The 27500-nt window shown below is 38.0% G+C and overlaps 1 protein-coding gene across 3 annotated transcripts in view; it reads left to right on the top strand.

Moving 5' to 3' along the window:
* The window catches only part of LOC144964191 (FMRFamide receptor-like), a 258962-nt gene that overhangs the window by 161986 nt on the left and 69476 nt on the right, over positions 1-27500 (top strand). For 2 of the 3 annotated variants that reach the window (XM_078898175.1, XM_078898169.1), the window contains exon 1: positions 15391-16003. The exons of the other annotated variant lie outside the window; for it this stretch is intronic. The gene's annotated coding sequence lies outside the window, so the exon portion shown is untranslated. Of the gene's footprint in view, positions 1-15390; positions 16004-27500 lie in introns of those variants that run through there. 3 annotated transcript variants of the gene reach the window in all.

The following is a 27500-nucleotide window of genomic DNA, read 5'->3' as shown; positions in this document are numbered from 1 at the left end:
AATGTCAACCTTGATTACAAAATATACTCGAAGGTAATCTTAGACCAAAAAACAAAACAAAATATAGTCCTTTTGATCTGCCCGGTCCCAGAAACGTGAAATGAACACTAACATTTTCGAATATAACGATTGTCGATTAACTTTAACTTGAGCTAGATATAGCGCAATATCTATATGCTCAAAGCGCTTTACAAATGGTTCCTTTCCAACTGCAACACCTAGCATGTAGAACGAGACATGCGCCTGTTAGGCGATATTACATTTTTTCCAATAGAGACAACGCTGTTAACGGTCAGGTACTCATTTTACACCTGAGTAAGGTGAGGGAATATGAGTAAAGAGCATTTTCAAGGACACAACTATGCGCTGAGCAAAGCTTGGACCTAGGATCTTCCGATCCGAAAGCGAGTGTCATACCACAAGACCACAAAGCAAACATTATAGTAATGAAATCATTATTGGGTGAACAGAGAGGAGAAACAGTTTTAACTATTCTATATTGTAATTTCAATAAAACAGTCACTTTGTGTCTTGCCGTGTCCTCTCCTGATGAGTATCATGAGGAAATATAAAGATTGTGAAGTATTTAATTTGTTATAGGAGCATTCTTAAAACTGGTGATTTATGACTCAATGAAATTGTGTTCGTACAAAAAGTGTTTTGTGTTTTATTATTTTAAATTTTTTTTTGTTGGTAACTAATAATATAGAGGTTTTAATATGTTTGACGTATGAAGCGTAATGGTATGATTAGGACTTAAAACACGACCTATATATATTAAATAAAAACACAATGTTTGCCAGAAATTTGAACGGATCTATGTTAGCTTATTCCAGCAACAAGATGCACGTGTTCACATTGCAAACACATTCAGCTTTATTTGAAAGAATATTGCGTTATTATAAAACATTAACCCTCTCCTTACCAGCCATTTTCAGGATTTTCCCCAAAACTTCACACCCAACTAACACAAAATAGATTTTTTATCACTCAGACACAGATACTGTAGGGATCTCTAGCCGTAAACAATCATACGGCTAGTGACCTTGGCAATGGTCATTCCTACTTCCGCTCTGCCTCGTCCCGAGCTGACCCGGCTCATATAAAGCCGAGTGGACCTCTCGATAGGACACACTTCCACACTTACCTACACACTTCACACTTACCCAGATTCTTACTACACTTACCTAAGACTTACAGACACACTTACCTACATACTTACAGACACACTTACCTACAGACTTACACTTCACACTTACCCAGATTCTTACTACACTTGCTCCTAGACTTACGACACTTACTTACCACACTTCGATACAACAGACGACTTACTTCACTACTCTTACTTACGACACTTGCCTACTGCACCCTTACTTCTGGACACTAGACTTTCTTCAACTACTCCTTACAGACCCTTTTCTTAACACCTCTACCATACAACTAGATTCAGGGTAAGCCATATTTTTATACTAACTATAACTTTATCCTATTTAATATATATTTTTAACTCAGTAATTCTGTGATTCACCGGCCATCTGGACCCATCCTAGCCATGGAGTCCTACAGCCAGAATACCGAGTTCTGGCAATCACGGTAGTTACTACAATGGCGTCACGAGCAGGATACTTTTTTCTACTTTTTACATTATCCATTTTATTATTTCCTACCGTCGTAGTTCGTTGAATGGAAGTTCGAATTTCGTTGATTTTTACCGTGTGAATACTTAATTATTTTTCATCGTGTATTTTCCACTATAATTCTTATATTCAATCTTGAATGAATTCTGTGCTGTGATATTGGTGATATTGATATGTATAACCACGCCCCCTTCCCTTTTCTTTCAGCTGTAGGGAATTTCAGTTCGTGAATTTTGTTTGATCGTGTCAAGGTCGTCCTTGTCCTTGACTCCAAGGTCACACCTCTCTGGTGACCTTGTGGACGGTGTCATGTTTCATGATTTTTATTTTTTTTTTTTATTTTTTTTACATTTGATTTCTTTTTTATTCTTTTTACTGGAAATATTTTTTGTTGTTTTGTTATTGCCTATAACTGTGATTAGTGATTAGTTTATATCTTTGGTATTTTATTGTGAATTCTTGTGATTTGCTTTGTCTTTGACTTGACTTTGTTTGCTGCTTATGACTGTGATTAGTTGAGTTCTTGTGATCTGATCTGTCCTTGAATTGATTTTGCTTGTCCAGTGCTACATTGTGATTGTGGTTACTCTTTCTATTGATTTTATTATAATATATCTTCAGTTATTCTTTTTCTTTCACACACCTTCCTCTCCTGAGAGAATCCCTTAGTGATTTGTGTGGCTCATTTTTATTATTTCTTAAGTCTGTTTTTTTTGCTTGATTTGTTGTTTGATGATCACTCGGGCCAGGCAGCATGGTGCGGTGAGATGTTGGAGCATGATCCGACCATGGCTGCGGCCTTGAGGAGTGGCCTATCTTTCAATAGACTACACATGATTATTTGTATGTTGCTTGTCATGGCTTTTGATTTGATAGTTCTTTGAGCATTCAAATTTTGATTTATTGTTTGATGGTCACTCGGGCCAGGCAGCATGGTGCGGTGAGATGTTGGAGCATGATCCGACCATGGCTGCGGCCTTGAGGAGTGGCCTATCTTTCAATAGACCATACCTAATTTTTTTATTTTAGTATTTAGTATAATTTTGATTTATTGTTTGATGGTCACTCGGGCCAGGCAGCATGGTGCGGTGAGATGTTGGAGCATGATCCGACCATGGCTGCGGCCTTGAGGAGTGGCCTATCTTTCAATAGACCATACCTAATTTTTTATTTAGTATTGTATAATTTTGATTTATTGTTTGATGGCTACTCGGGCCAGGCAGCATGGTGCGGTGAGATGTTGGAGCATGATCCGACCATGGCTGCGGCCTTGAGGAGTGGCCTATCTTTCAATAGACCATACCTAATTTTTTATTTTAGTATTTAGTATAATTTTGATTTATTGTTTGATGGTCACTCGGGCCAGGCAGCATGGTGCGGTGAGATGTTGGAGCATGATCCGACCATGGCTGCGGCCTTGAGGAGTGGCCTATCTTTCAATAGACCATACCTAATTTTTTATTTAGTACTTGTATAATTTGATTTATTGTTTGATGGCTACTCGGGCCAGGCAGCATGGTGCGGTGAGATGTTGGAGCATGATCCGACCATGGCTGCGGCCTTGAGGAGTGGCCTATCTTTCAATAGACCATACCTAATTTTTTATTTAGTACTTGTATAATTTTGATTTATTGTTTGATGGCTACTCGGGCCAGGCAGCATGGTGCGGTGGGATGTTGGAGCATGATCCGACCATGGCTGCGGCCTTGAGGAGTGGCTTATCTTTCAATAGACCATGCCTAATTTTTTATTTAGTATTTGTATAATTCTGATTTATTGTTTGATGGCTACTCGGGCCAGGCAGCATGGTGCGGTGAGATGTTGGAGCATGATCCGACCATGGCTGCGGCCTTGAGGAGTGGCCTATCTTTCAATAGACTATACATGATTATTTGTATGTTGCTTGTCATGGATTTTGATTTAATAGTTCTTTGAGCATTTAAATTTTGATTTATTGTTTGATGGTCACTCGGGCCAGGCAGCATGGTGCGGTGAGATGTTGGAGCATGATCCGACCATGGCTGCGGCCTTGGGGAGTGGCCGATCTTTCAATAGACCATACATAATTACTTGTGCATTAATTTTCTTCATTTTGATTTGTTGTTTGATGGTCGCTCGGGCCGGGCAGCATGGTGCGGTGAGATGTCGGAGCATGATCCGACCATGGCTGCGGCCTAGGGAGCGACTATCCTACAATAAACAACCCCATGTTATTATTGATCATTGCTTTGTGGTTTTATTGGTTGGAGGTCACTCCGGTCAGAGAGCATGGTGCAGCGAGATGTTGTAGCATGACCTGACCATGCTGTGGCCTCGAGTGACAGACCAGCCAATAGATAGTGTTAGTTCCCTAGGTTTGCTTTCGAATGGCCACTGTGATTGGGCAGCATGGTGCAGTGACATGTCGGAGCATGTCCTGACCATGGCTGCAGCTGTGGAGATGACCACTCGGAAGCAACCATCTGATGATAGTTTGGATTCACTGAGTTTGATGGTCACTCGAGCTTGGTGGCCAGCGCAGAGAGATGTTGGTGCATTATCTGTTGCGACCAAGGTTCGAGTTGGAGGACCTAATTCTCAGTGAATCACATGATACATATTGTGATGTTCATGCTCAGGTCGCGCACCATGGGTCAGTGAAGTGTTGGTGCACGACATGGCCATGACTGCGACCTGGAGCAATTGCTTTGTTGTGAAGATGTGTAGATTGTTGTTATCATTAGATTACTCTGTGATCTTTACTCTATTATATACAAATGCTTCATATATTATATTTTTACATTTGCTTGCTTTGGCATGAGCTTGGCCTAATTATATTGTTTTGGCTTCATGCTTGTGCTAGTTTTATTACTTGGCTTTAAGCCCGCTCGATTTTGTTTTGTGCTTTTAGCTTGCATTGATTGCTTGCATGGCGTAATAGTTCCTTGAGGTTACACTATAATTTGCTTCTTTGTTACTGACACTGTTTCCCATAGTCTATTCTCAGAAGATTAGGATAATCGTGTCAGTGAATATCATCATGGTGAATAAATTCTAATGGACTACTGCTCTTTTGAGCAGCCCATGGATTATTGTCTCTGGGCAGACTGCCAGACAGTTCGTCCTGCCCTATCAGGAGAGTATAGATGACCAAGAAAGACTTCTGTAGTTCCAAGAACATCGTTAAGTTTATGAAGTCTCTGCAGCCTCAGGAAGCCAATAATTATTAATTTACACTCATGGTGCCCAAAATGGAAGATACCTTCACTGATGCTCCAGAACCCAAGGACCCTTTCGATACCGACGACCACTGCTGATATAAGAAATAAGGAAGCCTTGGCACTAGGAGACAGTGGGGATTCGAACCCAGCACCAGAGTGCAGAAATGTAAAGAAGCCCCACCATCTAGACTGCATTCAGGACGAGGAGGGGCCTATTTGAATTCAACAAGCTGCCATTTGGACTCTGCAATTCTATAGCACCTACAGCAGAGTAATGGACCTCGTCTTGAAGGACTTACACTGGAACTCTGTCTTGGCCTACTTGGACGACATCTGTGTACTGGGGAAGTCCTTCCAGGATCACTTCAACAACTTGAGGGAAGTGTTCACCAGACTTCGTGCCTTCCGGCTGAAGCTCAAACCCAGGAAATGTGAGCTCTTCAGGAAAGAAACTAAACTTCTTGGTAGGAAGGTAGGAAGAAACCAGTTGTCTATGACAGAGGAATCAATTGCCACTGTACGGAATCGGCCAGCACCTACGTCATTAAGGGAATGGAGAAGTTTTTGGGCTTAGCTAATTACCACCGCTTCTTCATAAAGGATTTTGCCGGAATATCAGAACCCCTCGCACGACTTCTGAGAAAGAAAATTTTCATCTGGGGTGATGAGCAGCAGGCAGCCTTTGAGGAGATCAAGCTACGCCTTACTTCCCCACGGTCTTGGCCATTCCCACTACGACAGGCCACTTCATCCTCGATACTGATGCTTCAGATTGCGCCATCGGAGCCGAGTTGATTCAGATCCAAGAAGAGGAAGAGAAGGTGATTGCATATGGGAGCTTCACCCTGACACCCCTTCAGCGGCGCGATTGCACTACCAGGAAGGAGCTACTTGCAATTGTGCGTTTTACCAATCACTTCCGTCACTACCTCTTAGGCAGCGAATTCACTGTATGAACGGATCATCGCTGCCTTACTTGGCTCATGAACTTCAAGAGGATTGAGGGCCAACTGGCCCGATGGATCGAAGAACTCAGTCAATACAACATGAGGATAGTTCACCGCTCTGGTTCACTGCACATGAATGCTGATGCCTTATCTCGACCTCCCACGACGGACACTTGCCAACACTACCGTCCTCACAAGGCGTTATCAGAATTGCCTTGTGGCGGATGCGCATATTGCACCCGAACACAGGAGAGATGGGGAACCTTTGAATCAGAAGTAGACAACGTCGTCCCCCTCGGGTCCCCTGACACAATTGTCACTGGGTTGGATATTATAAACGAGGGCGGATGTAGGACACAGCTCAGAAGATTAGACGACACTGCCCGAATGGCGTCAGGAAGGAACTGCACTATCCCCCTCGGGTCCCCTGACACAATTGTCACTGGGTCGAATATCATAAACGAGGGTGGACGCAAAGTGCGACAGATCAGAGGATCGAAGAACTCTACCCGGATGACGTCAGGAGTGAGCTGTGCTGTTCCCCTCAGGTCCCCTGACACAATTGTCAACGGGTTGAATATTACAATGAGGGTGGACACAAATACAAGTCGTAAGACAAGACGACTCGACACAAGTTGGCCTTGACGACATTGACATGGAGGATGTCAGGAAGCTGCAGTCGGATGATCATCACATGACCCACCTGCTATTATGGTTGAAATTAGGAGCAGACCCAGAAATGTCGGACTTGATGTTGCCCGGCCAGGAAGAAAAGTTCTACTGGGTGCACCGCAACCTGTTCTTCCTGATCGATGGAGCCTTATACAGAAGAGACGAAGGCCCACAAACCTCCTTGTCATACCTACGCCTTTAACAAATTGATGTTAGGAAGGAATTGAGCACACCGGTGGAATTGGTTATACCAGGGAAACGTACAAACCCACAGTCTCCTGAAGATTATGTCAACTCTCTACAGCAGGGGTTAGAGATAGCCCACGAGACTGCGAGAACCACCCTCCGAACTGAGCTCAAGAGGACGAAGAGGGACTACGACATCAAAGCCCACGTCCATTCCTTCAAGAGGGGACAGGCGGTTTATTACCTGGTTAAATCGAATGTGAAAGGAAAGTCCAGCAAGCTGAAACCTGTATGGACTGGACCAGCCATCATCTCCACGGTCCTGACCCCCACCACATACATTGTCAAATTCAGGAACTCGGAGATTAAGACAGTCAACCATGACCACCTTAAGCCATGTTGGGACCGGACTATCCCAGCCTAGATCCGAAAGGAAAGGGAGGCCATCGAGTCTGGCCAGGAAATTACGTACTGTACTTGTGGAAAGCCGGACGATGGAGACCTCATGGTTGCGTGTGACAGGTGTGTCAACCTGACGAGGAACCAAGCGAGGCAACTGAACACTTTCATTTGCCCATCCTGTTCTCACTGATCTTTTTCTTTAATCTCCGCAGATGACCTCTTTCTCACGGGATGTGACCCTCTTCCGGGATTTCCTGCGGTTCCGAGAAGAGATGCCGAGAGCGGCCGGCAGGCGCTCTTCTCCGGGGCGTAACCCGGAGCACGCGATTCGGAATCGCAGGCAGCCCTGGAGAAATTCCACTAGACGCTCGAGGACTCCTCCAATCACCTCGAGACTTGGGAATAGATCCCGGACCTCCGCCGTCGCCTCTAACTCTAACCAGGAACGGAGGCCCCGTGACCGTAGGAGACGGTCCCGCTCGCCCCGTCGGGCCCACAGAACTAGTACCCCGGCCCGACAGAGCCGCGATCGGCCTCCCAGCAGGCATAGGAGGGAGGACCAAGAGCAAGCCGACCGCCGAGACAGATCTCGCCGCCGCCGGGGGACTTCCGCAGCCTGCGGAATCAGCTTAAGAGGGCCAGGCAGGAGCTGGCCTCCCTCCGGACCGAGGCGGCTGAGGTCACCCGTCTCCGGGAGGAGAATAAAAGAATGAAGGAGAGGGAGCCCTCGATGGAGCTGTCCCTCCACAGCTCTGTCTTAGACAGCTAGATGCTAGGGCGAGCAACCGTGTAAATAGATTTATTTTTGCCCCAGCCCCAGGAAAGGGCTTTCCTTTTATTTTAGCCCTAGGTAAGGGCCTTCTTTATTTTTTGTTCGGCCCTAGGAAAGGGCCTGCCTTGTTTTATTTTACCCCCCTTTTTTGTTGCTACGCCCTAGGTAAGGGCTCCTCTCCTTTAGTTCACTGTAATACCGAGAGCTCCAGAAAGGTGCAGGTGAGTACCCCACATCCAGCCACCCTGCCCTTTTTGAGGGGGAGCAGTGTAGGGATCTCTAGCCGTAAACAATCGTACGGCTAGTGACCTTGGCAATGGTCATTCCTACTTCCGCTCTGCCTCGTCCCGAGCTGACCCGGCTCATATAAAGTCGAGTGGACCTCTCGATAGGACACACTTCCACACTTACCTACACACTTCACACTTACCCAGATTCTTACTACACTTACCTAAGACTTACAGACACACTTACCTACATACTTACAGACACACTTACCTACAGACTTACACTTCACACTTACCCAGATTCTTACTACACTTGCTCCTAGACTTACGACACTTACTTACCACACTTCGATACAACAGACGACTTACTTCACTACTCTTACTTACGACACTTGCCTACTGCACCCTTACTTCTGGACACTAGACTTTCTTCAACTACTCCTTACAGACCCTTTTCTTAACACCTCTACCATACAACTAGATTCAGGGTAAGCCATATTTTTATACTAACTATAACTTTATCCTATTTAATATATATTTTTAACTCAGTAATTCCGTGATTCACCGGCCATCTGGACCCATCCTAGCCATGGAGTCCTACAGCCAGAATACCGAGTTCTGGCAATCACGGTAGTTACTACAATACTAGTAGTAAAATTCTTGTGATACATAACTTCTTTAGCAAAACATGCTCTACAACACAACATTTTCTTTAAATTTTATGATGTACAAAAGAAATTTGAATAAGAAAAAGATTGGTTGTATCTTAACGAATGTGACGATTTTCCTATATTTGGTAAGGAGAGGGTTAACCTACACTTTCACCAAGCCTGGCGCCAATTCAACACATTCTGGATGAAATGAGTCTCCTGAAAACCTCCCTAGGCTAGTAACTGGACACGGTCAGGTGGTAATTCCTTACAGATCATGCAATGACCATCTCTATTAGAAATTATCCAGGTCACCAAAGTGACCTTGACGGTATTCCATGTCCTCAGTCTGAACATTTTGACTTAGTCTTCCCAGTTAATGAGATATTCACTCTTAATCTCCTGTTAGAGAACAACATTCACATGCAAAAAGATCAGATTCGATCCTTATTAACTTCGATTTGTACCCCATACATTGGTTGCTGGGTGTCATGTTAATCTGATGTAGGGGGCAGCGAGTCGCAAGAAACTTACATCCAAGCAAATCTCGTTCGATCCTTATTTACTTCGATGTTGTACTTCCCAAACAGATCCTTTGGGTCTAATTTTTGTCTGACAATTTTTTTTGGTCTAGATAGATCAGCCTTCATTTCAGAGTACTCCATATTATTACAAATCGTGATGAACCCTGATTTCTTATGGCTGTGAGTGGATGTTTATATAGAAGAAACGAAGTTGACGTCACTCAGCTCTTATTTTATCGTTTTTAATCATCCATTTTATGAATAGTTCTCACTAAATTCTATCAATCAGATTAAACGTTTCCGGTTAGACATAGTTTTGAGTGTTGGTAAGACATCCGGCTTGCGAATGTTATGAGTTTTTTCTTTTGGTTAAACGCATAGCATCAATATTTTACAAAATGTTTATTTCAATCATTGAGCGAATCAAAATATATGGCATCCTATTTTTACATTGTTTTTTTTTCTTTTTGAAAAACAAACGATATAAATTATGGTGATGAATAAACCATCTCAGTTTTTGTTTACCCAATATTAATGTTGCGAAATTTGAAATCCCAGAAACGACAATAACATTCATCATGCCGGTTTTTAATGATTATATTATATCATTCATTATATTACTCACCTCCAACATTTTCCCTTTCAATTTTACTATATATATATATATATATATATATATATATATATATATATATATATATATATATATATAGAATCAAGCATTTGGTCTTAACTGGAATTATCTATGAACGGCTTGCTAATCCCTCAAAATTCCACCAAAGCCTTGGAATTTGTAAACAAATTTGACTCAGCCTGTCCTCTGATACAATCATTTACACGTTTTACTTTCTCCAACCAGTGGGATTTAATACAGACATGTCATCAAGACAAAACAATGTTATAAAAAAAGACAAAACTTTTTTTTCCGAAACAGATCGTCGACGTAGTTCATTTTGTCTTGAATTTTTTAGCGATACGCCCATATACAGTTGCAGTTGTAAAGTCCTTCCGAGATATTTAAAACAAAGTAGATATCTATAGCACTACAAAAACATTATCAAACAAACACATTTTGAACATATCAAAATCAATCCGAGATGATCTAGAGAAAGGTTCACTCTCTCATACCTAAAAATGACGTAAGACATGCGTGCTTTGATATTTCACGATTGATCTCTCGAATTCTATTAAACTTTACGGGACCGCTCTGTCCTGGGAAAATCAATTTATCCTCTGTATTAATGAATCCTTTCTGTTTCTAGATTGCCCTGAGTTGTTGCCTCTTGTTATCTTGCTGAACGATCTGAATGAGTGTGCATGGTACAGTGCCAGAAAAAAAACATTCCCAAAAAAATCAGCCAGTCTCTCTCAGTCGAGGAAGGCTTTTTTTTGAGGTTTTTAAAAGGTATTTAATCCTGCTTTTTCTAGGATCTTTATCTTACATCCGGTGCCTGCGCACCCTAATTCTCCACTTTCATGTTGGTGAAATATCAATAATTTTTGAAGCCACCCAAAACGTTAGCTTTTGGTCTCTCGAGATTATTTTTTTAACACTAGCCTTCAAAAACCGCAATATCCATTAAATGTGCTCAAAACGCTTAACAAGAGGCTCTGCAGAACCAACAGCAACATTGCACATGTAGGACAAGACATGATGCTTGTAGACGCTATTGCAATTTATTTTTCGACAGTTTCAACGCTGTTACCGGCCAGATACCCCTGAGTGCGATGAGGGAATATGAGTAAAGGTCCGTTTCCAATGATCCAACTTTGCCCCGCCCAGTACGGGGCTCGAACCAGGACTTATCAGTCCAAAGGTGAATGCCATACCAGAAGATTACAAATGAGTCATTTGCGTGCTCTTGTGTTGGGGGGCAGCATGGCTCAGCGGTACGGTCTTTGCTTCGTACCCAAAAGGTACCGAGTTCGACTACCCGCCTCGTTTTGTGGCCTTGAGCTAGTCACCTCGCCATAGCTCAATTTGCGGTGCTGCACTGCCTGGGCTATTCCAGTCTTCCCTTGGAATAGACCCTAAAGACAAATTTCCACTTGGGGATGAAATAAAGGGAATTTATTTAATTTATTTTTATTGTCATCCTGAAAGAGTTTCCTCGAGCTGTCCTGACTGAATCAGATGACCGCAGTGTCTCTTACAACTATGTCGCAATAGGTTTCTCAATTCCTAATGTCATGAAAAATTAGGAATACAGTTTATCACTAAAAAGGTAATTACAGGTAAAATCAGACAACTGCGACCCAAAGGTTCAATCTCAGATCTATTAGTCTCCTTACATCTTTAACTACAGAAGCGTCATTTAAAACCTCAACGATTAGAACAGCTAGATTTAAATTTCATTTCGCCTCTGCTTTTTAACCAGCTAACTGCTGTACTCTGGAAATAAAATTTCACCAGAAAATTCGTCCTTCAAATATCGATAAATTTAAACGACCCTCACCTTTGCAAAAACCCTCGAACCCGAACCTGGGATCTATTGAGGTCCCAAGTTTGAGAGATTATATTTATATTTTATGTTCGTGTTTTTTCAGAGTACGGCAGTTAACTGGTTGACTAAGATTTGGTTTATCATAGGTAATTTGATAACATTTACGTCACTGAGAAAAATTTTACATGAAAGTCATAAATCACTACAAACTACGTAACCAAATATTCGAATATTTTACCTTTGATCTTAGATTACATTAATATACTTTATCAGTCACTATCCGTTGGAAAGGTATTTTAACGGAAGTTTCCGAAAATACGGATATGAAATATTGTAGTTTCTCTAATATAGAGTTATGCGCGGATTTCTTTGAAGATTAAAGTAAAGTTGGTAATTTTGTTGTATAGATGTTGTTTTGTTGGGGGGGGGGGGTCTTTTTTATGGTTCGTTTTCCTACGACAGTTTATAAGATATTGTTTGGCAGGAATGTGAAAAGAAAATGATATGATATAATGTGGAGCATGAATCTTAAACAATATCATTTGATACATACCTACTACTTTATTTTCTGACCCCAACCCCCCCCCCCCCCCACCACCCAACACCCCCTTCCATACATCCAACAGTGGTTGAGTAGCAGGGTGTGTTTGATCTGGCGGAAAGAACTTTGAGATAGACTAACGTCTTATTCAATGGGTAGAAAGCAACGGCTACTGTCCATTTCACGCTATAGAAACCGGGATAAACTCCGGCTCCGTGGGCCTAATGGCTCTGAAGGACTACTTTGTAACATTTGAGTTAACTTAAATGCCTTCATTAAAAATATTTAGTTTGTTTTTTCTTTGAATCTTTAAAAAAAGATTTAAAAATTGAGCTTTATATAGCGCAATATCCATTAAATGTGCTTAAAGCGCTTTACAATGGGTCCCTGGTCAACAGCAACATTTAACATGTAGGATGGGACATAGACGCCTGTTAGGCGATATTACAATTTTTCGGACAAAGACAAGGCTGTTAACGGCCAGGTACTCATTTTACACCTGAGTACGGTGAGAGAATGTGAGTAAAGAGCCTTTTCCAATGACTCAACTATGCGCCGAGCGCGAGGCTCGAACCGATCCGAAAGCGAGTGTCATACCATTAGACCACATAGCCGCACAAGATGAAATAATATACTAATATTACTCATTTTGAATTATAACTCAGTTTTATTATCTATTTCGTTCCAAAAATAACACCAGATGGATAAGTGGGTCGTATTGTAGAAGTACAAGACAAAAGGACGCCTAACAGGCATTTTATACTGTATGAGTTGGAGATTTGAATTACAGGAATTGAGAAGCAACGGGAAGCCTATTGAGCATGACAAATCCATAGTAGATAGTATGTTTATGTAAATATTCATTTTCAATTCTATTGATTCTAATATTATTCCACTGTCGGAATTTTCACCTTTCAAACTATTTAATTTATCCAGGACTTGCTACTCAATCTCACTTTCAATAGGACAGAGAAGTCTTGACGTCACATTATCTACTCTTCCGGTTCCAAACTCCTTGGAAGTGTTATGTAACTTATCCCCGGAGCAGGATTACTATTGAATAGGTTACATTTTGAATCAGAAGGTAGCGTATCTATCGCAGTAGCAGGATGTATAGGCAGATAGTTAGAATTACAGGACGTAAAAGAGCGAGGATGAATGATCTTTATTGACGACTAGCATAATATATTTATGCTAGAAAATATGATGCATCACTCTGAAATCAGAAGATCAATTACAAAAGGTATGTATCCATTTCTCTGGAGAAGTGGGGGAACATGAGTTATCTCTTTTTATTCAAATAAATAATAACGTGAAGTTGAATGTAAGCTTCAATTTAACTACAAAAACATATCAAATGAACGTTTTGGGTTTCCCCTTTATCAACAAAACTTGATGATTGAAACATTTCATTTGATCTGTTTTTGTAATTAAAATGAAGCTTACATTCAACTTCACGTTATTATTTATTTCTTCGAGCTTCGAGCAGCAACATTTACACTCTTTTTATTCAATCATTTTTTTTTTAAAGGGAAAAATGTCAGATATCAGCCATTACTGATAATCACGTTAGCTTAAAGGGAGGGGGGGGGGGTCATGAAAAAGTGTAAACAATGCAGAGCAAGACAAAGCATAAAGATAATGAAAAACAAGGAAAGATTCACAAAAATTCAGCTTCCTCCGCCCGGAGCTGCTCAACGTGACAATTCTTGTGTATTCGTTCAATCAAAGGCCAGATGGCCAAATGACATCTCACTGAATTCAATTACAAGTTGAAATAAAAAAGGAGGCTGGTCCGTATGCCCACTGCTACTCAATTCTTATTAAAATAAGTTTAGACGATTAAAATTAATTTTTAAAATATTTTTAAATCCATCTTTTATGTAGTGCAATGGCTCATAAGACGGGCTCTTACCAGAAAACTTTATAGGAAAAAAGAGAATAACAAACCTAATTAAATAGTTTAACAACTCTTTGTAATCTAGTGTCTAATGTTTATATATTTCATGTATCAAAAACTTATCCGAGTATTCTTGTTTTCTTTTCTTTCCTTTTTTTTTTTTTTTTCCATATTTGAAGGAGGAGTTTTCTCGCCAAATTTTAAAATATGAGTTTTTCCATCCAGAGTACGGCAGTTTGGGGTTGGGAAAAAATAGGCCAGTTTTTATGTTAAGTGATCGTTCAATACACATCACTACTAATGCCAATACCTCCACTACTACTTACTACGACTTACTATTCTTGCTGCTACTTATACTTTTATTACTAACACTACTAACTTCACTACTACTACTACTACTACTACTACTACTACTACTACTACTACTACTTATTCTTCTTCTTCTCTTTTCTTTTTCTACTACTACTACTACTACTACTACTACTACTACTACTACTACTACTACTACTACTACTCTACTACTACTACTACTACTACTACTACTACTACTACTACTACTACTACTACTACTACTACTTCTACTACTACTACTACTACTACTACTACTACTACTACTACTACTACTACTACTACTACTACTACTACTACTACTACTACTACTACTACTACTACTACTACTACTACTAATATTATTATATTATCATTATTATTATTATTATTATTATTATTATTATTATTATTATTATTATTATTATTATTAGTATTATTATTATTATTATTATTATTATTATTATTATTATTATTATTATTATTATTATTATTATTATTATTATTATCTGCAAACGTGTCCTTTACTATTTGTTCCGTTGACAACAAGTAACCCTTCAATTACAAATTTGGCGTACAGAATGAGCATCTCTCAGAGAGAAGTAGTTATATACCCATCCACCTTCCCTTCACCTGTCTGTTCTGATTATTTCATAGAGATAAATCATCTTGTTTGAAACTCGTGCCCTTTGGGCACCTTAAAACTGACAGGCATCTGTCCTTATTTCCCTACAAACAAAACAAACAGTAAAGTGAGTGTTCTCCTCAGCAGTTATTAACCGCGTTCTCGCTCACACGAAACGTGTTTCGAACTATAGGCTGAGGAGTTTTCCTGCACTTGTAAACAGACGAAGATGTTGATATATGGAAGCAGTTGGTGGGATGCGCCAGTATATTTAGTGTAACCGTTAACCATACACCATTCTCGTGTCCAAGATAACAGCGGAGCCCAGGTTATCGACAGATCCAACTAACTATGAGTAAAATCTGCTTGTTCTATTTTCCTTGTCGACTTGTCGAGTCGGGCGCGACGAAGCGAAGGTGGCTGAAGAAGAGGTAGGAATGAGTTGAATGAGGTGGTGGGGGCCACACGTTCTACATCGCGTGGATGGTTGTGGGATAGGTATTGGTGTAAATGGGAAGGAAAAAAAACAACTTCTATTGCTTTGGTCCCGCTTGGATGGTCAGCGCCCGCGCTCACCTTTTTTTTCTTCTCGAACTATTCGCATTTTATGTTAAAGCTAAGAGAGGAAGATAAATGAAGTCTTATAAACTTTGATAATAGATTTCCCTTGTTATTAGATCGGTTGTGATGGTTGCGAGGATTAGTGCCTTCTTTCTTTTACGGTTGAACGGATAGAGGAACGGATTCGGGAATGTAACAAATAGTTTGCTATTATATATTTATTCCGGTGGATTGTAAGTGTCAGTGTGTTCATCCAACTGGTTTGATCTCGGTGGATACTAGATATTATATTTCTTGGATAAATACACACTGTTTTGATTAGCTTACCATGTAAGAGCGTAAATTCGTTTTGATAAAGACCACTTTTAGGAGGAATTGAAAGACCCAGGTTTGTATTCCTAATTAATGATAGTATTTTCCCACCGTGCTTGATGGCAGTCTAGACATTCATTATTCTATCTTACTCTCAATTTTTTACCCAAACCACCCCCCAAAAAACACGTTTTTAAAATGTTGGCCATAAAACTCGTCCTCCAAATATTGATCGATTAACATGATCCCATTTTGTAAAAAAAAAGACACCTCAAACCTAGGACTTCACTCTCAAGCCTGAGGCTTCCATGAAGTCCCAAGTTTGAGAGATTTTGACAAGATGGGGTTATTTTAATCTATCGATATTTGAATGATGTGTTTTCTGGCCAACATTTCCAAAATGTTTTCTTTTTTTCAGAGTACCGTAGTATTCCAAAAGTCATCATTTCTTCATTAGATCGGCTGACCCACCAAATCGTCATTATGTCAGGGTGACCAATTTCTGACAAAGTGATTTTAACCAGGAAATTGTCCTACTCCGGTAAGACACGTATTTAAAATTCGCGAGGTCCTAGTTTGAGAGTTGTTGTCAAGATGACGGATATTTATATCGATTGACATTTGAAGGAAGAGGTTTCTTGCCAAATTTTTACATACGTGTCTCACCAGAGTACCCCAGTTAAATGGTTAAAACAAAAATGATCAGAAATGTTAGATTTTAGTTATTATCGCTTTCCAGAAGTGCTTTCAATACAGCATAAGAACTTTACGAAAGTTTCCCTATTTTCAATATAAATTCAGTTTGAGCAATTAAATCATCCCTAGATAATATCATATTTGAGACGGCAGCTTACATATCACCGTAAATATATGGATTGATAATATGAAATGTGATCCCGGTGTGTGTACGTGAGCGTGAGATAAAGCATAATAGTATGTCGTTACTGTAATGCTCTGAAAAATTTGACTAGGAGACTCGTCTTCAAATATCGATGAACTAAAATGGCACCCATCTTGTCAAATACTCTCAAACCCAGAAATTTTAAAATCCAAAGTTTGAGAATTTTGTAATGATGATCGTCATTTTTAATCGATCGATATTTAAAGGCGATTTTTCTGTCCAAATTTTGAAAAATGTAGTTTTTCATAGTACGGCAGCTTATATTCTAAACGATTGATATAAAACAAAGAGAAAACCTTGCGTTAAAAAAATAATAATGATACAAGGCAATAAATCATATCATCTGAGGAAAGAATACCAGACGTGTTTGGGCAAGAGGCTTCTATCTCTGTCCATAACACTTTTAACTAATAGCCTCACTACAGCGACCACTTCCGTGGGATATTATTGCAATCTTTTACATTATGATGATAGGCCATTATTTTTCTCACCTTCCCAGCTATCTCTGCTCTATTATATCCAACGAGACATCGCTCGATATTCTGTCTTCTAATTACATTGTCAATTAACGAGTCGTGTGTTTCGAGAGTGAGTGGATTGCGGGTATCTCAGCCAATCGTTCAATGTCAATGTTTATTTATTTAGAGTGTCTATTTGCTTAAGTTAATGCACGGTTTTTCCAGCAAGTAATATTTAAACTACCTTGCTCTTACAATATTTTAAAACTTTAGCCAGAAAACTTGTCATTTGCAAAAAAAGTTGTCAAAATCTATCAAGGTGAGGGAGAAGCCCCAGGTTTGAGAGCTTTTGACACGATGAAAGTTTATTTTGATCGATCTATATTTATTGAAGAAGGAGTTTTCGGTATTTTTGTTTTGTTTTTTTTTTTGTTTTTGTTTTGTTTTTTTTTGTTTTTTTGTTTTGTTTTTTTTTTTTTGGGGGGGGCGTTTGTATGTGTTGTTTTGTTGTTGGTATTGTTTGTTTTTTGTTTTTTGTTATGTTTTATTCGTTGAGATTTTGGCAGTGTTATTTTTTTTTTATTTTGTCATAAATGCTAGTAGTTGGTGGATGATATTCTTTTAATATTGGTTGGGGAATAGTTTGTGTCCAAAATATTGAATGTTGTATTTTCTTTATATAATTTCTTAAAAGTCTCCAGACTTAATGGTGTTAATCTATCGATTTAAATTAATTATTATCAAATTATTTTTAGTGCTTTGTTCTTTTATCGCAGTAATGCACACATGACACAACTAAAACGGGGATTAAATCCTGTGTTTTTTTTTTTCGTTTTGTTTTGTTTTTGTTTTTTGTTTTTTTTTTTGTTAACAAAATCAACAAAATCAATACTATAAATAAATAAGAGAGTCACAAATACTGCGGATGTGCGAATTTCTTTTAATGAATTAAAATGAAGTAAACGACGGTAATTAACCCTCTCCTGACCAACTACAGGAAAATCATCACATTTCTTCCGATACAATGGATATTTTTTTCTAATTCAGATTTGTTTTGCACATCACAAGATTTGAAGACATTTTTTTTATAGCTATAGTAACCTTGTACTATTTTGTAAAGCTCGTGTTACTGAAGAAATTATGGACAGGTTAGTACTAGGTATACATATATGTAGGTCTCATCACCGAACCCAATTATGCGCTTGATTTCGTATTGTTGTATATAATGGACTGTATTTCGCGTTGGTTTTGAGAGTATTTCCATTATAACACTGAGACCACAACAATTTGGGTTGTCAGACCTGCAAATAAGTACACGTCGATCTAGTCTGTAATTATTGCTTTTGAATTGAGGGTTTACATAGCTATAGCTATAAAAACTCGACACTGTGTTGCTGAGCTCATTTTTCTGAACAAAATATAGCATATACACGTTACTATAGATAGTATGCGCTTGGCTAAGAAGCTCATAACATTGCCATCCGGAAGTATAACGGACCAACACACAAAACTGTGTGTACCCATGAACGTTTATAGTCGGGTTAATACAGTTCAGTGAACATTACTCATAAACGCGGATGGTAAAAAACAATAACAAAGACCTGAATGACGTCATCTTCGAACTATCTATAATTCTGTTTGAAAAATCTATTTTTGTGTTTGGTGAGTATAAAGTTTCGGGTAAAATTCTGAAAATAGATGGTAGAGAGAGAGTTAACCTTTTCTAATTGTGGAGAACTGTTAACTTGATGTTCAGTTTCGCGTTCAGTGCGACAAGTAGCGAGATACAGGTCATATTATTTATAGGTTTATATTCCGTTGCATGTGTAAATACGGCAGGTATTTCTTCCACACAGGCATGTATGTAATGTTAATCGTACTTAAATCAATTTAAATAAGATCGCACCCGATACGACGAAAAGAATATTTGATGAAAGCGTGGGAATATAAAAGCAAAATTTAATTGGAGAAAGAAAAAAGGAAATTGGTAGGCTAAAGAAATTAAACTGTTAACAATTAATTGGATCAATTGATTTCGACTTTGGATTATCAGTATTCTAAAGGCAGATTTTATAAGTTAAACGAGAGAATTTGTGATTCCATAGAAGTTCAGTCTCGTATGAATCGTCGTCATCATCATCATCATCGCCGTCGTCGTCGTCATCATCATCATCATCATCATCATCTACAACTATAACAACAACAACAACAACAATAACAACAGAAACAATAACAACCCCCCCCCCCCCCCCTCTTCTCCCGCGCAAATGTTTTTGGTTGCAGCGTGATGATTTCCCGAACATAATGTTATTCAATATGCGTAATGTTACACGGATGCAGCATTTCCATATTTTATAATATTCGGCCCTCAATATAATCTAGTTTTATGGAGTAAATCATGATAGGATCAGATATCTCCAAACAGAGTTACGCAATCTCCAAAATCGTGTTTTCCTATACATTTATTACCGCACACAATTTTTCATTATATTTATTAGATCCTTCCGGTGGCTCAAAGGAACAGATTAATGGGGGGAGGTGGGGAGACAAGAAAAGAACGAGAGAGAGAAAGAAAGAGAGAGGGAGAGAGAGAGAAAGAGAGAGAGAGAGAGAGAGAGAGAGAGAGAGAGAGAGAGAGAGAGAGAGAGAGAGAGAGAGGATTGAATTGAGAAAAAAAAAAGGGTAGCGTGTTTATGTAAGATAAATAATAGCAAAAACCTCACAACACTTGGACAAAGCATTAGTCTCATAACGGCAGGGGACCTTGAAAATCTGAGAACCCTAGCAGAGGACCGGCAATATTGGAGACACCTCACACAGGAAATACTGGAAACAGTCAAGGCGACCGATCTTTCGGTCGAGACGCGAAAGGCATCTAACAACACACAACATATAGATTGACAAATAAATAATAGGAAAGTAGATAGTTTGATAAATAGACATGCTACGGATAGTGATTGAAAGAGATAGATAGATAGATAGATAGATAGATAGATAGATAGATAGATAGATAGATAGATAGATAGATAGATAGATAGATAGATAGATAATTAGATAGAGAGATGGGTCGATTGATTGACAGATGGATGGATGTTTATGTATTACGAGTAAAAATCAACTCACATTTCGGACTAATTGAGTTGATTTTACTCATTTTATAATACCCTGAATTGTGAATTTACTGAGCACTGTCAAAGGTACAGGACATCCATCAATAATATATATATATTATATATATATATATATATATATAAGAGAGAGAGAGAGAGAGAGAGAGAGAGAGAGAGAGAGAGAGAGAGAGGGAGGGAGGCAGGATGGGTGAGAAGATTTTGTGGATGATTTATGTTGGGTTTTTGTTTATCCTTTTTTTTTTTTGGGGGGGGGGGGGTTCTTATAGTTTGTTTATTTTTTATTTTTCTTTCAAGGCGCCGCAGGGGATTTATCACTGATATTATGGCACTAAGTGAATTAGATTAGAGATTTCCAAGTGCTATACAATTCAGTGCGATGCCCATGTTATGACTACCATTTTTCAGTTCACATGTGCTGTAGGGTATATTTTCTGTTGATGTACTTTTTAGATGATACCTTTTCCACAAACGAAGACATTCAGAATTGAAGACAAGTCCTGCGATTTATACATTGAACTATTGCTGACCTCGGAGATTGGGGCAGGGAGGGGGGGGGGGTGGGGTAAGAGGAAGGAGAGAGATGAAAAAAGAGGGTGGTGGAAGAAGGGGTTATTTAATGGATAAAGACGTCGAGGAGAGAAAATGATAGACAAGAAAACATTCAATGAAAATAATCAGATAATAATCCATATATTATACTAATGGAGCTAGGACCAGATGACCGCAAAGAGACAATGATATAAGGCGATCTCTCACCAAAGGGGTTGCAATTATATATTATTGGTTTTGCTTCAGGAACGGGGGATGCGTTACAAATCCCGCGATCCCAGCAGTCTTTGTAGGCTCATCTGGTATGTTTTGATCTTTTCCATGTGTGAGGCGTAGTCCAAATAGAATAATAAAACAATAAAAACCCAATCATCATAATAGAGGACTTGCATACCGAGAAACCAGAATCCAATTTACCGTCATTTCTACTCTGCCACAGCTTCGATAGTCTTCTGCTAAGCGCTGTCTGCGAGCGAAGAGTGGCGTTGTGTATGGGTTACTTATCGAAAAATTAATTTTTTAAACACACAAAAAAATGTTAAAAATACAAACAAAATGTAAAAAATTAAATAACAAATACTTTTATTATTTAAACATATTCAGATAAAGATTCAATTTGAATCAGTTTTGTTCATATTTCTCTCTCGTAAGAATATTATCCTTTGAAGTGTATGTCCTTCGGAGGATTAATGATGGATAGATTACATTATAAGATGGCATGAATGTTTTAATAGCAGAATATATAGGCGGATTCTTAGAATTAAAGTTTAACAAGTAGTCATTCAGAGCCATTATGCCCATGGCACCGGAGTTTATGTCGGTTTCTATAGCATGAAATGATTGCTTGCTACCATTTGAATAGAACGCTAGTCTATCGCAACGTACTTTTCCCCAGATCTAACAGACACAGCTACCCAATCACTGCTGAGTGGACAGGGGGGTCAGGAAAAATCTTGACTGCACCCTATTCTTATAATTTTGGGACGTAACAGAGAGAGGATGGATGATCTTTATTGACTACCGGTATATATTTAGACTAGAAAATAAGATGTCATTAATCTGAAACCAGAAGATTAATTACAACATGTATGTATTAAGTCCTCTGGGAAAGTGGTTCTACACTTCCAATGAGTTTGGAACCAGTTTTGCTTACATCACACTTTCGGTCCCTTTTATATTCAGTCAGTTGGAGGCTGTTTCCCAAAATATGATTGAATTTTCCTACCTGAGTATTGTCCAATTGCTGCGAGTTTTAAAAAGTTAGGAAAAAATAAATGAATTAAATACGAGAAAAAGAAATGATCTAAAAGATGAGAAAAGGCATCTTTACGTTACAGCTCCTTGTCGAAAACTGAATGGCTTCTTCAAACATTACATTTATCAGGTATCACTTTCACGTTCACATTCCTGAAAAGCATGGCGATACTCATTCGCTTTTAGTGTAAAGAAAAACAGATAGAACCAAAGAACGAAGAAAGAATAAGAGAGAAAAGGAAAAACGTCTGGATAGAAAATATGAATACATGCAACATTCGATCATGAAACAGTCAAAAACTTAAACGAATGCATGATATATGTGTTATGGTATGCGAATGTTGTAAAAGGGGATACAATATATGTCTAGCCACAATTTGCTTTATTTTGTGTCCTGTCCTTGATGCCAATTAAAGCGATTTCCAAAGAATGTCAGATGACTAAGCAGTTCTATAATCTGTCTGATGACTTATTTATCTAAAGTTTTCACACTATCGATTATGTCTGATGTCTTTTCTTTAAAACTCTCATGTGTCTTTGATAAATAAGTACTTGTGTACACAGTTGCGACGGCGGTGAAAGAGCTTAGAAATGCTGAAGATCACTAAACAATAAACGTAAAAGAATACAAACTTTACATGAAATGGGGGGAAAAGGCAACACTTATTTGAATTTTCTCCCTTACTTTTGTTTTACAATATTTAACTGATCAGAAGAGTCGATTATTTAAAACAATAAAAGATTTGAAGAGCGCAGCTTTTAAACCTTTATGGTCAAATTAATCGCAAACAAATGCAGTAAAATGACACCGCTGTGTAAAAATATGTGCTTTTTTAATACTTATTATATTTTTTTTTGTCTTATTGAAATTAGAAAATAGCCGAAATGATTTTAAATTTTAATTCTCTCTCTCTCTCTCTCTCTCTCTCTCTCTCTCTCTCTCCCTGTGTGTGTGTGTGTGTGTGTGTGTGTGTCTCTGTCTATCTATCTAACTCTCTCTCTCCCTCTATCTATCTATATATCTATATATCTATATATCTATCCATCTATCCTCCCCTCTATCTATCTATATTTCTATATATCTATCTCCCACTCTAACCCCCCCCCCTCTCTCCATATATCTATCTAATTATATCTCTCCCTTCTCTCTCTCTTTCTCTCTATTTATATACCTATCTATCTATCTCTTTCTCCCTTTCTCTCTATATCTATCTATCTATCTATCTATTTATCTATCTATCTATCTCCCTCTCCATCTCTTTCTATCTATCTATCCCTCTCCCACTCTCTCTCTCTCGCCTCTCTCTCTCTCTCTCTCTCTCTCCATCTACCTATCTATCTAACTATCTCTCTCTCTCTCTCTCTAACTATTTATATATCTCTCTCCATCCCTCTCTCTCTCTATCTATTTCTCTCACTCTCTCTCTCCATCTATTTATCTCTCTATCGGACTATCTCTCTCTCTCTCTCTCTCTCTCTCTCTCTCTCTCTCTGTGTGTGTGTGTGTGTGTTGTTTTTTTTTCTTTCTCTTTCTATATATATTTTTAAGATACACACTCTACCACACAGACATACATGTACAAACTTTTTAAAAAACTCTCTTCTGTATAGAAGAATTGTGATATCAAGATTACTTTTTCCTTCTACTAATACTACTTTAATTTCTACTTCTACTACTACTATTACTACTACTACTACTACTACTACTACTACTACTACTACTACTACTACTACTACTACTATACTACTACTACTACTACTATACTATACTAACTACTATACTATTACTATACTACTACTACTACTATACTACTACTACTACTATACTATACTACTACTACTACTACTACTACTACTACTACTAATAATACTACTACTACTACTACTACTATACTACTACACATATATACTACTACTACTACTACTACTACTACTACTACTACCAATACTACTATTTTAACTACCACATTTATTATTACTTCTACAGCTTAAGATAATGGGTATTCCATTATCCTCAAACTCCTGTTATAACTGTATGCCATAATTTATAAATGTATCAGAAAATAATAACCAATTGAACAAGACTAATCCAACAATCTTCTCACTTAGTTCCTTCACTAATGCATTCCCCTACTTATACAAAACTCAAAGTCCAAATGTCAATTCAAAGTTCTCTTTAAAAGTAATATTTTAATGCTGAGAAGCATTGAAGTCATAAATATTTTTAATTCTCCAAGTCTTCAAAGTTGCTTCGAGACTGCTAAAACATTTTATGAATTTGAACCTCTTACACAACGAGAAACCGAAAAAAACTGCTAAGTGCTTTCTAGTTGTTAGCAGCTATGGCGTTAAAAAAAAAAAGAAAAGAAAAAGAAACGAATCATCAGGGGAACGTAGTGTGCCGAATGTAAATGCCAAACAGTCCGTTTACCCCATATGTGTTTCTATAAAAAGAACGGGTGCCCGTCTTGCACATCATATCATAAATCATCTGGAAATGTTATCTATCTCTCCTACTACCCGACCTTTAACATTGTGTAATTTGTTGAAATTATGCCCCGGTGTGACGGGAAAGGGGGGAAGGAGGGCGAGACGAGGGTGGTAGCTCAAAACATCGTATTGTCTTACCAATTTTTTTTTTTTAAGCTTTTAACCCCCCCCCCCCCCCCCCCCACATTGGGGAAGGAAGGGAGATGGGGGGGGGGGGGTGTTATACTACTTGGCTCATTTTGAAAGAAACTGGTTTCGATCTTAGGTTGAGTCCAAGGTTGTTCTTTTTTTTATCTGACTCCTCTTTTCAACCAAGAGTAGCTGGGTCTTATGGACAGTTACTTTGCAATAATAATAATAATAATAATAATAATAATAATAATAATATATATATATATATATATATATATATATATATATATATATATATATATATATATATTTTTTTAAAAAATATTGCCTTATGAAGAACATTGTGCTATTTAAGACAATAAAAAAATTATACGGGTCACAACTCTACTGAAAGATTTGAAAATTAGAAATGTATTTTTTACAGATAGATAAACAGATAACTTGATTTTCTTTTATCATTTAAAGTCAGTTTGAAAGTTCGTTGAGTCTAACCGATATCATAAAAAGTGTACCGACGACACTAACACTCTCAAAACCAACCAATTTCGATACTGTAAAAAGTTGTCAGTTTGGCGTTTTTACGTAAATCGTTGCATTCGAAATAATGTATTCACTTAATTACTTTAAGGATGAAAACTGAAGATCTACACTAAGTTTTCAACAGTTTTCATCTATTTATGACATCAAGTATTATTATTGCCCCTTTGATGCTTTCAATGTGAAGGTTTCGGGTGGGTAATACCCAGGTTTAACTTATGGCCATACCCTCAAACCTATCTGTCCAGTATAAACATCAAGTTCGGAAATTATTCCTGAGCCAGGAGCTGTCCGATTGGCTTTTTTCAGCAAATCGTGGCATTCATAATGATATTATTCACTTGATCACATCACGGTATTCGGATATACAGAAATTTTAAATAAGTTTCATCGATCAACAACATCAACTAATATTACTGCTAATATTACTGTCGTTTTTATGCCATCGATGTGATAATTATTGCCCTGGGAAATATTTAGTTAAACGTTATCGGCAAACTGTCAATTGCATCTGTCTAGCTGCTAGCCCGAACAAACCAAAAGTAGACAGATAGAGTCAGATTTTCATTTGACCTCAGGATTAAAGTGGTCAAAACAACCATTTTCTTTCATGTACGTATAGATCAGTGTATATTACTTAGTTTTGAATTATGGACAAACTCTCAATTTTACCAATCAACAGTTAAAACAATATCACCAGAGTACTGTAACGTAAGTTAAGTTCTCGATCCCAGGATCGGGGAGACATTACGAAAGCTCCTACATCCCCAGTATTCTTTCAATTTGTATTTTCACCGTTGATCTTTTGTCAGGCGCTCATTAAATGATGGTGGGGACAATATCGAATGAAAATAGTTCTTTCCCCCCGAAATTGCGGGCTTTTTACTTGTATATATATATATATATATATATATATATATATATATATATATATATATATATATATATATATATATATATATAATAAAAATACAATGCAAAATGTGGGACATAAATAGATACATTAACATTGTCTAATAAGCCGAATTATTAGTTATGATTGCTTCAAACCAATAGACCAATATCTAGGGGCTATAAAAATAAAATTATGTCATAACATTTCTTGATTTCTAATGATCAAATCTTACAATATTTGTTTAAAAGGTACGTTTTTAAATGTTTTTTAAAAAGAATATTTTGAGTCTAAAAATTGAATGTCCTCTAGCAGGCTGTTCCAAATTTGAAGCCCTGCAAATTTAAAAGATTTTTCACCATATGTTTTTAGCCTCACTTTGGGTTTTTTAAAAGACACTAACGTAGACTATCGTCAACTGCGCCCTGGTGAATAAAAGTTAAGATGATCTTTAGGGTAAAATGGCGCTTCGTTATTTTCTTTAGAGATAATTTGGTGGCAAATGCTTGCTAAAGAACTGAACGAGTGTGTATAAAAGGTACCAGACAAAGCAAGAAAGAAAAATACAAGAAAAAAAATCATCCCAAAAAATCAGTCACCCTCGACTGGGCATCGACCCCCAGACCTTCTGATTACGTCTGGTTTTTTGGGATTTTTTTTCTTGTATTTTTCTTACTTGCTTTGTCTGGCACCTTTCATACACACTTGTTCAATTCTTTATCTTACACTGGTGCCTGCTCCTTAATTTCTTAATTGAATAAAATGCATGCTGTTTTATAATTAATACGTGCCTCAACAGGCAAATCATGAAGATTCATGAATGATTGTCTGGTTCTATTGACAATACTGGCTGCAATGTTTTCAATGCGCTGTAATTTAGAAATTTGTTTCGCTCGAAATCTAAATTATATTGAGAAATCAATTTGCCGAGTGGCCGAGTGTACATTACGTATGAAATAGGCCCAAGATCCGAACCTTGCGGCACACCAACTTCAAAAGATTGGGTAAAACAAGGGGAAGTAAACAAATAAATTACTTATTAATTAAGTTAGAATTAACGCCAAATAAAAGGTGTTAACGATAACATTCTGGGCCTCAAACATCCAAATTACTCACCAAATAATGTAGTATGTATAGATAGTTCGAAGTTGACGTCACTCAGGCCTTTGTTATTGTTTTTTTTTTTTTGCCATCCGCGTTTGTGAGTAATTCTCACTAAACTGTATTAA

This window comes from Berghia stephanieae, chromosome 2, assembly GCF_034508935.2.
Source record: "Berghia stephanieae isolate SIO BIC M18660-M18661 chromosome 2, UCSD_Bste_1.3, whole genome shotgun sequence".
NCBI classification, from domain to species: domain Eukaryota; kingdom Metazoa; phylum Mollusca; class Gastropoda; order Nudibranchia; family Aeolidiidae; genus Berghia; species Berghia stephanieae.
This window is presented reverse-complemented; position numbering and strand designations above follow the sequence as displayed.